We start from the raw sequence: 15,574 nt of genomic DNA on the forward strand, positions 1-15,574 counted from the left end.
AAGAAAAAACAAGAGAAAGTAAAAGCCTACACAAGCAGAGTAGTAGAAAGCAAAAGCTACGCACAAGCTCTCTCTACTGGAATATATTCTGACACGATTAGTTAAGCGAAAAAGGTGTTCGCCGACTTGGCTGAACTTGTTAATGTAATTAAAAGCTCAGGCTTTTTGCTTTCACAGCAAATTCAACAGACCAAAGCGGTAATTCAAGAAACTCATCAATCCGGAGACCATAATGGCCAATCACAACATTAATAAGGCCCCCATTCGAGCAGTTTTCTGGAATGCTCACAGCATTCTTAAAAAAATCACGGAACTACACAATTTCCTCACTACTCATGAGATTGACATCGCTTTAATTTCTGAGACTTACGCCACTCCGTGTAAGAACATAAATATTAATAATTATCGCACATATAGATGTGATCGCTTGAATCAAAGAGGTGGAGGAGTCGCAATCTATGTACGTAACTCCCTGCAATCTTGTTTTATTTCCGATAAAAGAAACTCCACAAATGAAATGGTCACAGTTTCAATATTACTACCTTACATAGGGACTGTTTATTTTAGTGCTTTTTACAACCCACCCGATATTGAGCTTAATGAAGATATTCTGAAAAGTATTTGCCCTGACAATCATCAGTTTATCGTTGCTGGGGACTTTAATTCAAAAAATAAAGAATGGGGATGTAGACAGACAAATAAAAATGGAAAAATTCTACATGATTTTATTACGAATCACCCCATTGCATTAGAGGCGCCAGCTGAATATACTTACCGGCCAAATGATCCTCGCAGAGCAGAGATTTTAGATCTCCTTCTTACTAATACTTCCTTTCCCATGACTATTGAAGTTCTCCACGAACTCACGTCTGATCATCTGCCAGTGGTTGCCACCCTAGGAGTCGCCAGGGATAAAAATGCAAATAAAATTAAACTCACTGACTGGAATCTCTATAAAGATATTCTTCAGATTAATCCCCCGAATATCGGTCCACTCAAAACCAGGAAAGATGTTGACGTTGCAATTGAAAACTTGACTAATGGCGTCAAATCTGCCATTAATAATGCCTCAAAAGAAATTAGCAGAGAGCAATTCGCCAATTTTCTCCCCCGCAATATTAGAGATCTTATTTCCGCACGGAATAAATTACGCAAAAGATGGCATTTGACCTGGAGTCCATATGTTAAAAGAGACTGGAATAAATTAAACAGAGATATTAAAAAGAAAATTGCTGAATACCGTAACGAAGTTTGGGAAGAGAAACTTCTCAATCTCAACCCTGCTGACGGCTCTATTTGGAAATTTGCTAAAAACTTAAAACGCAAGCCTTGCAGCAATAGGCCTATTTATTCGGACAATCACGTTGCCACCACCAATAGTGAAAAAGCACAGATCTTTGCTAATAATTTTGAACAACAATTTATGCCGAACAGAGAACCCAGAAACATCAATTTTACTTATGAAGTTTCCTATTTCATTAGAGACTGGCTAAATGCACCGACCGCTAGCAATCTTACCAAGTTCACTTCGCCTATTGAGGTTAAAGAAGTTATCAAAAGACTTAAAGCTAAGAAAGCACCTGGCTATGATACAATTAGCAACAACGCTATCAAAAATCTACCTGATAACTGTGTCACTAAATATACAAGCATCCTTAACGCATGTTTGAACATGAGCTATTTTCCCACTGCATGGAAGCATGCAAAAATGATTTTAATTCCAAAGCCCGGAAAAGACATCACAAAACCGGATGGTTACCGGCCCATTAGCCTGCTCGCCGGATTTGCGAAAATTTTTGAACGAATTATACTTACCAGACTAAGACCATACTTATCTGTACTTCCACCTGAGCAGTTCGGTTTTCGCAGCCAACTTTCCACCACCAAGCAACTGATTAGATTGGTTGAGTTTTGCGGTGACGCACTGCACAAAAATCAAAATGTGGCTCTCCTCATGCTGGACGTGGCGAAAGCTTTCGACCGCGTCTGGCATGAAGGACTTATCTACAAATTAATTCATCACAATCTTGACAGAGAGATCATCTTGCTTATCGTCTCTTTCATTTCTAACAGGACTTTTTCAGTTTCCATAGGAGATGACTCTTCTTGTGTCAAACCAATAAATGCTGGAGTCCCCCAAGGATCAATTTTGGGACCCATTTTATATCTCCTTTACGTTGCAGACTTCCCTAATGTTGACAATGATCCTAACTATTTTCTTGGTTGCTACGCGGATGACACGGCTTTAGCCGTTAAGTCCGCTAGCGCCAAACATGCTATTTTCAAGCTACAACTACGCATGCCTGACATTGAAGAATGGTGCCAAAGATGGCGTATCTCTATTAATGCACAGAAATCAAACCTATTAATGATTAGGAAGAAACGCAGACTTATACAATTAAATGAAAATATTACACTGTTTGGGGAAACAGTCCCGCATGTTGAAGAAGCCACTTACTTAGGAGTCGTATTTAACAGACAACTCACCTGGAAAAATCATATCAAAAACTTGAAGAGAAAAGCTTACAGCATTATTAACTGCCTCAGGCCTTTACTTGGCAAATACTCCAGCCTGGATCTTCGCAGGAAAAGACTTCTTTATATTACCATGATCAGGCCTATTTTAACTTATGCGTCACCTGCATGGGCCACTGTAAAAGATAATGAAATTAACCAGTTACAGAATATACAGAATAAAATGCTTAGACAAATGACTAATGTACATATGTACGTTAGTAACGTCACATTGCATCATGACTTTCAACTCCATTCAATTAAAGAACATCTGCACAAGCTGAATACACAATTTTTTAATAAAGCACTAAACTGTGACCATCTTGCTATATTTGATACTTTTAAGTATATTATCCTCTCTGACGACGAAAAACTGAGACCTCTCGCGGCTCACCTCACTCACGACTCTAATTTTCCAACATAATCAAGTATTGTAAATATTGTAAAGCATCTTGTAATTTATATTATTTTTTACTTTATGATTGTATCTTTATTTTAAAAGTTGTATTTATTTATGTATTTTGTATTTATGTTTCTCGTTATTGCACATGATGACTTACACACTACCCGTCTGTCCATGATCGTCTCCTTGCTTGGTCTGCGATGTTGGCCCCCTTTTTACCAACTACCTCTCTAAACTGATGATTGTACTACTGCGATGTGCCTTCATGGTAATTTATGGAGCCAGACAAGCGGCCATGTGCTGCATTCTGGCAATATACAAACAGTCAGTCAGTCAGTCTCAACATCAGTTCCAGCTCCCGCGCCATGAAGGAAGGAAGTCTCTTCAGCGAGCTGCCATATAATTGCTTATTACCATCTCTACCTGCAACCAAGATCTTCAAGCAAAGTTATCAATCTGTTCGCATAGAGTCACATCTCCCGCAGATTTTTTAAAATCTGCCTATGAATATTTTCAACGCGTTCATATTTATTATTTGCACTATCCTACACAAGCCACATGCCAATGAGCCTATTAATCTTAAAATCTTTCCTCTCCGCTTTCTGCTTTAGTGTTGTATTGTGTATAAAAAATTTATAAAAACCAAAAAAAGTATAAAATATAAAATACAAAAAAATTATAAAACCTAAAAACTTTTAAAAAATATTATGATTCTTAAGTTTTTATTATCTCATCTCTATCCCTAAACTTTCTTGAGCCAGTGGCTCCCTCTAGTGTGCATCAGGTAATTCACTTATGCAAAATTTTTTCTCATTTCTGCTCGCTTTTAGTAATTCTGATGAGGAGGTAAATGGTTTTGAACCATAGGAACTCCGTAATTTTCAAATCATTGGCATTGGCATTACCCCACAGGATTACCTGCCATTTTCGGTTGCTTGTTTGCTGAGCTCTGCAGTTATATTTTTTGGCGGGCTAAAAGTGTTTTTTGATAAAATATTTTAATTGGTAATTTAGGTATTGTTTGCTTGTAATTAAACATGTGATTACAAATTATTGTAAAGTATTTATTTTTGAGACAAACTTTTTGTAATCTATTTATTTTTCATATATTGCCTTTTGAGAACAGATAAATTTAGCGGAAATTTCCTTTGTTGAACAAAGAAAAATGAAAAATGTTTCAGAATAGCAAGCCGTGTTAGTTTCACTCAAACATTAAATATTTTAATATCATATGCTACCATTTTTTGTGTCAAACATTAAATATTTTAATATCATATGCTACCATTTTTTTGTGTCAAACATTAAATATTTTAATATCATATGCTACTAGTTTTTATTCATTTCTTAATATATCTGATGACAAAATAAGTTTTTATTTTCTATTGCAGTACATAACTTTTTGTTATAACAATGGAATATGAAAAGATAGCAGTATTTGAATGTATGTACTGCTGCAAAAAGTACAAAAAGAAAAAGGTTTTATATGAACACATTCGGGAAGTACATAAAGTACCTGTTGTGGCTGAAGGAAATTTGAAATGTCCTATTAATGCCTGCAATTTTTCATGTAGAACGTTTGAAGAGTTAAGAAATCACGCAAGAGATCAACATGGATACACTCTTAACTCCGTTGAAATGACATTTAATACATATGAAGGTAAGATATTAGAAATTTGCATTTTCTGCGATAAACGTTTTTAATTTGAATAGCCCCAAACTGAGTACAAATTACTATTTTTGCAAATTCATTCATCAAGCTGGGGAATAAAATACATCTATTTTTGTGAGTATAATTGATAACAGAATAATTTCCTTAGCATCTTGCTTTTTTCTGTTAGCCTGATAAAACCCCATTATTCTTCAGTAAAAATATTTCAAAGTAATATTTCTCTTCCTCAACTATTTGAAATATGAAGTAAACATTTTCTAAATAATAAAAACATATATAGAGATGCACTGCTGCATAATTATTTATACGTGTAATTCAGTGCTTCATTAAAAAAAAAAGACTATCCTGTTATTACACAAATGGATCTCTTAATGCATATGTATATTGAAGATATCAAAAATGATGTGGACCTAATAAAAAAATTAGTAAAATCTTTATTAAAGTGGCAACCTTCAATTGTAAGTTTAGTATCATAATGATAGACACTTATTTTATTATATGTAAATGAGGCTTAAAATTTATTATATGTTATTTTAAAACTACTTAAAGAAATTTATTCGATGTCTTAAAATTTTAATAACCTATACACATTGTATCAGTTATCAAGAAACAGGCTACAATGTTTTTTTACTTTAGACATAGGCCAGATGACACTCATGTTATGGAAAATGTCTGATGACAATTTGTCTCTTAAGAATAAATTTCTTGCATTATTATACAACTTTGGGGAATATGTTTTAAGTCTTGTTTAGCTGGAACACGAGTACTAGTAACTGTCAAATAGGAAGAAAAATATGCCAATGTATAACTTAAAACAGAGTCGTAGCTAGGGTTTTCAGCGCCCAGGGAGAACTAAAGGTTTCGTGCCCCTCTACTGCTTGCCAAGGATGAAAAACATTTAATTCTAAAATGTCGTAACATCAGTTTGGCGCCCCTTGGATTCTGCGCCCGGGGACAGATGCCCCCCTCTAGCTACGCCTCTGACTTAAAATTAGGCAACTTTATTTCAGTGTAGATTTTAAATAAAACTATCAGTTTTGAGAGCAATTAGACATAGGTTCCTCTTCTTGAAGAGAAAAAATATTCTGCTAAAGTGACCAGTATCTATTTACAATCAGTGCCAAAATAAGATTTTGGTTAGTTTTAAATTAGTAATTTTGTTTTAAAGATTCACTAGTTCACAATTATAATGGGCTTTTATATTGTATGTAGGCTAATGTTTACCCTTCAAATTTAGATTTCTTACAATGGAAAAGTGAGGAAGAACGAAGAGAAAAAATTTCTTACTTTTTGAGAAGTACAATAACTCTTAAAGAAGGTGGGAAAAAGAGTTACTTCCTTTGTAATCGATCTGGATTTTATAATTCTAAAAGTAAAGGTGTAAGAGCTATAAAATCACAAGGTACCTGCAAAATAGAGGGCCACTGTCCATCTACTATTGAAGTTACCAGTAATGGCATAATTAAGATTTTATATTTCCAAACACACGTGGGACACACAGTAGATCTAGAACATTTGCCATTAACAAAAGATTTGCGAGAAGTGATTGCAGGTAAGTTTCTTTATGAACTTGATTGTGAAATTCAATATAAAACAGACATTATTATACAACATTATCATATAAATGCAATATTTTCAGGTAAGTTAAATGAAGGCATTCCACCACAGAAAATATTAGATTCCACAAGGAATAGTATTAAAGAAGACATTTACAGGGAGCATTTATTGACAAAAAAAGACATACATAACATTTCTAATTCTTACTGTATTGGTAATGATGAACAATATCATCCAACTGATGCTGTCAGTTTAAGGATCTGGATAGAAAAAATGAAATGTTTAGATGATAATCCAGTTCTTTTTGTAAAATTCCAAGGAGAAGCAGCAGATCAGCACTTGGAAATTAGTGACTTCTGCATCATCATAATGACAAACGTTCAAAAGCATATGCTTTTAAAGTTTGGATCCGATAGCACACATGGGACTAATGCTTACGATTTTCAATTATCGACAGTTTTAGTCATAGACGAGTTTAATTCAGGATTTCCTGCTGCTTTTTGCCTAAGCAATAGAGTAAATTTAGGTTCAATGCAAAAATTTTTTCAGTGTATTAGGGACAAAGTTGGACTGCTGTCTGTAAACTGCTTTATGAGTGATGATGCACCAGTATATTATACTGCATGGACATCAGTAATGTGTGATGCCAAATTTAGGATTCTATGCACCTGGCACGTTAAAAAGGCATGGCTGCAAGCAGCAAATTCAATTATCCCCTCAAAACGAACGGAAGTTTTGAAATTTTTAAATGTAGTATCTGAATGTCATGATATAAAAGAATTTGAAGCACTGATATCTGATTTCCTCAGCAAACTCTTTGCTGATAGAGATACAGACAAGTTTGCTAATTATTTTGCTTCAAATTATGCAAACAGATGTGAGTTGTGGGCTAAATGTTATAGAAAAAGATGTAACATCACAACTAACAATCATCTTGAAGCACTGCATCGAGTTTTAAAATATTCTTATCTTGATGGATTGAAAAACAAGAGGGTTGATAGGTGCGTTGCGAAGCTTATTAATATGGTGCAAGATAAATGGTTCCAGAGATTTATCAAAACAACAAAAGGGGCAAACACATCAAAGATCAACCAAACAAATTTACGACACAACAGAGTAATAAATTTCCAGCTAATAATATCACAGAAATCAATGAGTTTTCTTGGCATGTGATTTCAGAAAGTGACCCTACTCTTGAATATACTGTTACTCAAATACATACACAATGCATTAATTGTAACATTGTTTGTAAATGGTGCAAAATTTGTAACGATGCATTTGTATGCACATGCACAGATGCCATGATTAAAGGAAGTGTCTGTAAACATATACATGCAATAATTTTAAAGACAAGATTACCTAATAGAGAACAGCCAGCTAAAACTAAAGAATCAAATGATGTAAAATCCTTTCTTGATCTATCAGCACAAAAATTTAAAAAATCAGGAACCAAGCACCATATTATAGATCAACTGAGTATCATATCAAAACTTGTAACATCAACAACAGTAAATAATATAACTTTGGGAGATATTGAAAACACACTGAATAAAGTGATTACAAAATTAAAGAACGAAAAGCTGAAATTGAAAATGGTGAACTATGAACCTACAAATAAAAAAGCAGAGAAACAAAAAAATTTCTTTTCTACAAGAAAGAAAAGAAAACGTCCATGCAGTACTGAAAATATTGCAACAACTTCATACAAGAAAGCTGCTATACATGCCATTGGAAATAATGAAACTCTTATAATTCATGATTCTTTTGATCATGCATATTGATATCTCATCATGTAAATATATTGTATATAAAATAATCTCTAAATAGTTTATAAATTAAAATATGATGAATTAAAAACAGTATATAAATTTAAAAGGCTCTTAATCTTGTCACTACTTCATCCTTGCTAGTTACACAAGTAATTTATTAATCAATTTTTGATCTGCATATTCTGTCGCAGTATTTCACTACTAAATTATTAGTGTAAAGTTCTCCAGTTGATGGTACACATACAATACAGTTAGCAACATCATTTTACAAAACATCGACATATAATGTATTTATTAGGACGTATCACAACAATATGTGCAAAAGAACTAAAAGTTTCAGCATGAAATATGTAGTTACAGATTCAGTCAAATATAGATAGTAACATCATATACAGATAGAGAACATAACAGGAATAACAATTGCACTTGATTATTACAAAGGAAAATCATAATTTAGTATCTGCTGACAAATGAGAGTGTGCTGGTATTTCTCTAAATAAATGATTAAAAATGCCACAAAAATATAATAAGTGCTTTAAAATTCTTAAATTCATATAAGTGTAAATCTTAGTGTTTTTGAAAATGCTACTGTATTTTGTTATTGAGCATTTTTGAATCGCTAGTTATTACCATAACAATTTATGAATAGTGAAAACTTAAATTTTTCCAAGAGAATTGATTAATAAATTTCATACAGTAAATAAATCATTGGGCTGCAAAAGTATGCAGATATATGACAACCAATAACAGAAATAAAAATAAAATCTTTAAAAATTTTATGAAGTGGCGAAGCATGCAAGAGCTATTTATTTATCTTGTAAACAATACATTTTCAGTAGAATCAGTACTTTAAAAAATTGATATACTTTGGAAACATGCTCTGCAATGTAGTTGTTTTGTGATGAAACTGTTAATAGTGATGCTTTGATAATGCTTTTGTTGATTTGCTCCACACAGTAAAACTGTAGAATTTATGTATACATAGTTCTTGCTTTTATGTATGGATGCAAATTATACAGCTTTTAATTTTTCATGAAACTTGCATACATATTAAAGTCAAGTGACTTTTCAGAATATTACAACATTATAAATCTCACACCTTGAGATTACTAAGGCTTATACACAGATTTCAAAGGAAAATATTATTGATATAGACACAAGTATATAGTTTTCATTAATTAACACATTGTTATTGATGAAGATCTCTTTAATGATTCTTACATAAAGCTATTTGGATTTTTTTCCAGAGGAAAAACAAAGTTTCATTTAAGAAAATAAACCACAGAATATTCTTAATTTTATTATAAACTTTCATTACATCACATGAATCTGTAAACACTGAACTAATCGTTTTTAATTTAAATCACAAATGTATTCTTCATATTGATTTATTGACAGTATGAATAACGACGAAAACTTAATATTATCTGTATATAATAAGAAATCATTGATACATAGGGTAAAAATAAGCATGAAGTTAGACTATATTAGCATGCTAATGGATCAACTAATGGCAAAAGACTTAAAAACCTTTACCTAATCATTTGTACAAGATTATTTAATGAACACAAAATGTATAGGAGTTACTCCAACCCTTTTTTGACCGTGGACACATTCTAACATATATTTTGAGATCTTGTACCCTTATGACTAAACATTCAAACAGATTTCAGGCATGAGACTTTTAAGTGCTTCTTTGTCATGAAATTACCTTATGATCATTTCATTCAACTACTACAAATCAAGGAAAGGAGAATTAATTACCAGTGTTTTATACTTTTAGCCACTTGATAACGTTACATAATATGGATTAACTCAAAGCACATTCTACTGATTATAATCAGATAATTGCATATCTCTTCTGAGAATTTAGATTCTTCCGCATTCATTTCTTTGCAGATCTTGCTCTAAATGGATTTCAATACATATTTACCACTAACAATCGCAAATGATAGTAAATAACAAATTAATTTTTATTCTAAACATGATTTGGGATGGCTGCATAGGCGTTTTCGTGTTTTTCCTCATGTGTAACGTGTATATGAGCCAGTTTCCCTTAGAAAGTTCTCCAGGAAGGCATTCTTCCCTGTAGGCAGTTAGCTCTCGAGTGCTTTAATCAAATAAAAACCTATTTTAAACTACAATTTCAAATTTTGTATTTTGTCCTTATTTATTTCACTAAATAATTGAAGTCCTCTTTAGTACATACACATATCAGGCGCTATTTTATCTTCATTTACAAAATAAAACAGTTGAAGTAGTTTTAGGACTTTTCTCTCATGGGGAAAAAATATCTGCATTTTATCCAATTTCCTTTATGAAAACTGAAGTTTTCATACCAAACGACATTCTTACAATATAACCTTCCTTACGAACTCTCTTATTTACCATATAAACCATTTCGGATCTTTGCTTTGGTAAATGGTCTAAGGCATTTTACCAGTATATGGCTGTCATAATTCCTAAGGAAGCATATTAGAAAAACAAAACGGTCAGCTATACACAGGGTTTAATTTCAAAAATTAGAAGTACCAGAGCCCTATAGACGACCTTCAGGAAAGAGGAACAAGAATAAATAAGAGAATAAGATGACTAATAAAATCATTAACAATTAAAAAATTAAATAATTCATTATTAAAAAAAATTAATGGTTAAAGTAATTAAATAATTAAAATTTAATAAAATGCAAAGTGATAAATTAGAATTTAATAAGCAATCTATAATAATAAAAGCAAGTGTAATGTGTCTGTCTGTCTGTCTGACCGAGCTCTCCAGCCAAATCTATCGCACGCAGGGACCTGGAATTTTTTATACGGAAGCACAAAGGGGCTGGCCACCAGACCTCGAAGCCCGATTTTCGATTTTTGAATTAGAAAAATTTAAAAAAAAATTATTTATAATTAATTAATCACGGTTTTTTTGACTCACTGATATTATTATTTGTTTTCAAATAACGTTCGATTGTAACAATTGATTTCTTTATTCTAGCGTTAGTTTGCTGTTTTGACGATACATTAAATCGATTAATTACAATTCATTTCTTTTTTGTAGCTTGTGAGGGGGGGAGGAAGAGAGAGAGACAGTCTACATGTCCTACACTACTATTCCTGCGCTATTCACTTATCTGCATTTTCTAAATGCACGGGCAACGCCGGGCGGGTACACCTAGTTTTTAATATAATTTTATTATTAAAAATAAAGCTTCCAAGACCAGGTTTCTACTGAAATTATTGTTCAGTTACATAAAAGAAGTGCCAAAGCCTTCTTATTTAGGGCTCCGGCTAAAATTATGAATTTTTCCTAAAACTAATAAGTATCTGAGCCAGCCTCCGGTGGGCTCCGACGCAAGTTAAGCCCTGGCTATACGGATATCTTGGTAAAGCAAGAGAAGAACCCATCTTTGGTCATGACCAAACATGGCGCATGATGAGTTTTGATTGTAAACCACATGAGAGGCGGAGTTTAAATACGTTGAAATGACGTCACCAGAGCCAACCAATCAAAATTTCCTGCCAAGTTGAAATTTAGTCTCACCCGGGGCAATCCATCCACCCTCCGTACCTTTCTGCGCATGTGCGAAATAGCAAGCAAGAAACCGGCATGTCGTCAGCACTAGCGGCTCAAAACAGGGATGGCTGTGAACGGCTCCCTATGAGAAAATCTTTTGAACGAACTGCGCATGCGCCATTTCTTTTTATCGCCAACAAATGATGGTAAACCTATTGTAATTTCTCGCCAGCGTTTCGCGTTTCATTTGAATTAGCGTAGGTGTTGTCAGTGAGATTAATAACAACGATAATAAAAAAGTCATTTCAAATGTTTACGCAAGGAAATATTTTTTGCTCTTTTTCACACTATATATGCTATCATCGATAGAATTAAGAACTTTTAGTAATTAGGTCAAAATTAATTTTAACGTGTAAATTTCAAACTCACAAATTTGAGTACAGATTAACATCAGATGTCTGAAGGCAGTTACTATATTTCAGTACAGCAAATCCTGGAATATAAAAGAAAAAAATTTTAATTGAAGTCTATTCTTCAGCTTCATTGTAATTCCTATCGATACATCTCTCTAAAACAGTTTATTACAGAAGTTTCAGATGTAAAAGAAGTTCACAAAAGTATTAATCAATGAAATTATTTCCAATGGTCGGTGAAATTGGTTGCAGTTTCAGACACTGTTGCAGAAGTTTTCACATACAATTGCTGTTTATTGTGCAAGTAATATTGAAACTAACTAAAGTGCTTGCATAAATTTCTGCATCTTGGCGGAAAAAATGGAACATTAGTGGAAACAAATTGTGTATATTATTGATACTGTAAAATTTGGGAGGTTTCAAAGACCCAGCAGAAAATATGGTGGCATTGATATCAGTTGCATATTTACTTTTCCAGACTATTATATCTGAAAAGTACGAAAAGCATTTCATCTACACCATCAGCTTCTTACAAAAATAACTGAGGCTCATCTCAGTTATTTTTGTAATATAGTATGTATGTATTAATAAAATATGCTGTGAATGTAATTTGCTGTACAAGATAATAAACATGAGTGTCATCAGGATTTCTAAATATATGTTTGAACAATTATGTACAAAACATTCTTTCAAATTCACTTGAAAGAAATGTGGAAACGAAACTGAAAAAATTCAAGAATCAGTAAAAAGCAACTTTTTTTTATATTTGGATGATATTTTCTTAATGCTATGTTTAAAATCACAATTTCTTAAACTGTGTGTTTTAAGTATACATTTATACTTCTTGCAGGGTTAAAGTGGCCCTAAATCAACATAATTTATTATATTATAAATAATGAAAATTGTACATTACTTATATAAAGAGAAACATAAAGTGACATAGTATGTTAAGTTAGGTTTGCAAAGGTAATTTAAATATTTTCATTGTGCAAGACTTGTATGCTTAAGAATTTTTCAATCTTGGTGTTATTTATCGTATAAAACATCACGATTCAAATAAAAGTACTATTTTGTGGTATAATTCCATTATAGGAGCCATAGCAAATTGCAGCAAAAATATATGCGCAAAATCTAACGAAAGGGGCGATTTCACACCATGTAAATTTAAATAGTTCTATATTTGTAAGTCATCGCCCACACGATATTTTGATTAGGGAAGCTGACTGCGATACTACAAGGCCTAGGCTCGAATTCCGGAGAAGGCATGGTTATAACTGCTGGTTCCTTCATAGATTTTTCTGCACACCCCTATTGGTTTATTAGGTGCCTCCATAATAAAGTGACCACCACCTGGCCTTAGTTGTGGCCAAGCTGAAGGGCCGCCGTTGGGGGGGGGAAATATTTGTAAGTCGCCATTGGAATACTGGTTTATTTTTTTTTTTATTCGTTTTTGATAATGATATGGATCTAACAATTTGGGAATTGCCCAATGACAAAATATCTGCAATATAATTTTTCCAAAGAAAAGACATCATTCATTATAGAATATTATGATCGAAAAACCACGAGATGAAATTATGCTTTAGCGGTAACTCAATAGCGAAATGGAGGTGCAGGAATGAACCTGTATTCTGAAGAAAGGATTAAGAAGTCAGATATTGGATCGAAGGAGCAAAAATCCCCTTCCTTATAACTGATAGGCAGGCTCACCTATTTTTGATATCAAGAGATGACATCTATTGAATTTTGTGAACTCCAACTGAAGATGAACCACAATACAACTGTAGACTGGAAGATATGCATGAGGTGTGTGCCATAGCTTTAATTTCTCAGCCTAAGTTGAAATTCGGCGGATGTGAAAAAAATTATGAAGCAGATGAAAGCCTTTTCAGTAGAAGCAAGAATATCATTGGATGTCTTCTTCTGCCACAATGGGTTTTCGGTGGATTGTGCAGAGAATCAAAAGAATGTTTTAGTCGCTATTCCAGATCGATCGGTGAAAACCTTATGGAACATCATAAAGGTTTGGTTTGGTTTATGTGATTAGAGCAAAGCCTCGAGGGCTATCTCCCTAAGGGAAGAGACGCCTACGTGGAGGACTTTCTAAGGGAAACTGGCTTGTATACACGTTACACATAGAGAAAAACCATTAAATTGTCCATACAGCTAGCCCGTTTGCGGGATTCAAACCTCAGACCGAACTACCAGTGTTCAGCGACTTTATCGCTCGGCCACTGATGTTCGAACATCATAAAGGAAAATGTCACAGAAGGAAGCATTATTTATACTGACTGCTAGAAATCATATAAGTTGGATGAACTGCGATATGCCGGCATTGAACATTTTACTGTCAACCACAACTAGAATTTTGTGGACCCCGAAACGGGGACCATACGCAAACAATACAGCGACTTTTGGTTCTTGGCTGCAAAATTTGCTCATTGTTTTCATAATGGTCATTCCAAATAATTGTCTAAAAAATTTCTTGGTATGCTTAAAATTATTTTGCATATGTATATTCTGAAACTTGAGAAATGTCAATAAAAATCATTTTTTTACCTCAAATGTGTTATTCTTTGTTTTAATATTTAATAATATGCTTAATATGAAAAGAAAAATAGCGTTATTTATGTAATTAATTGCAGATTTGTTAGAAATCTAACACCACGGCAGTAGTTAATTTTGTTTTCTATTAATTCTGATCTTAGTTATAAATTAATGCTAGATATTATATCAAAAGAATAACAATTATGTGAGTTTACAGAAAGAAGGGTTAAGGGGAAAAATAAGGAATATAAAAATAATAAAATTTATTTATTTATTCATTTATTTTGCAATTGAATTTTAGGATGTTCTATGCGAAACATCTAGACGATTAAAGATTAGAAGATAAAAGATCAGCTACACAATTTATCTGAAATGTATGCAAATAAAGCATTTTGAAGAATTTCAAAGTAAAAAACATTACTATCTCCTCGGACTGCGCTATTTAAATTCCACCCTGCGCTGCTGTTTCACTGCATAGCCGTGGCTCCTCGATATAGCGGCGCAGAGGCGAAACAGGTTTGCATTGCGTCTATGGAAGCTTTCATTCTCCCCTTAGATTCTTTGACAAAGAATGCGCAAGTCAGTAAATTTCCGCTTTCATTTCCTGTGCTTTAGTAAATTCTTGGGGAGTGTAATTGTGAGAGGTTTGCATCGAAAACTTTTTAATTCTAAGCAAAATACTGTAGTAATTTAACTTTGGTAATTGATATATTTAGTAAGTATTACTTGAATGATTTTCTAGTGTAAATTGTAATGCAACGTAAGTATCCAAAAAAAAAAAAAAAAAAATACAGTTAGAGGTGTTCAAGAAAATTACTGTGTGTTTCAGTGGCCGTCAGTTTCTAACAGTTATGGGAAGACAAATGTTATATTTACCATTATATTTGCAGAATTTTAAGAAATTAATGACTTCACAGAATCTTCGTATGATTTGATTTTTAATTGCAAGTTATAAGGGACGTAGTTTATTAGTTCGGTAATTGTTAGCACTTTTCACTGCTGATATGATGTGCTATGTATTACTCAACGCGGGTATTGGTTGAGTTTCCCTTCGGAATCTCATCAGTAGTTGAGATTCAGTTAAAAATTGTTTTCCTTTTAGATGTTTTAGAGTATGAAAAGAATACGGATTCTGGAGATCCTTAAAGCAAATCTTAAAGGCAATAAATAAATTTTATTTTTTAAAAATAGTTTT

At 33.0% G+C, this 15,574-nt stretch overlaps 1 protein-coding gene across 4 annotated transcripts in view; it reads left to right on the forward strand.

The window, feature by feature from the left end:
• Positions 1 to 14,887: 14,887 nt before the first annotated feature.
• LOC146995120 (2',3'-cyclic-nucleotide 3'-phosphodiesterase-like) overlaps positions 14,888 to 15,574 on the forward strand; it is a 61,934-nt gene continuing 61,247 nt past the window's right edge. For 2 of the 4 annotated variants that reach the window (XM_085825618.1, XM_085825617.1), the window contains exon 1: positions 14,936 to 15,094. The gene's annotated coding sequence lies outside the window, so the exon portion shown is untranslated. Of the gene's footprint in view, positions 15,095 to 15,203; positions 15,540 to 15,574 lie in introns of those variants that run through there. The other 2 variants (XM_085825621.1, XM_085825619.1) reach the window with 2 other exon arrangements.

This window comes from Stegodyphus dumicola, chromosome 10 (genome assembly GCF_044657685.1).
Source record: "Stegodyphus dumicola isolate Sdum_Otavi_A_Nest chromosome 10, ASM4465768v1".
Taxonomy (NCBI): domain Eukaryota; kingdom Metazoa; phylum Arthropoda; class Arachnida; order Araneae; family Eresidae; genus Stegodyphus; species Stegodyphus dumicola.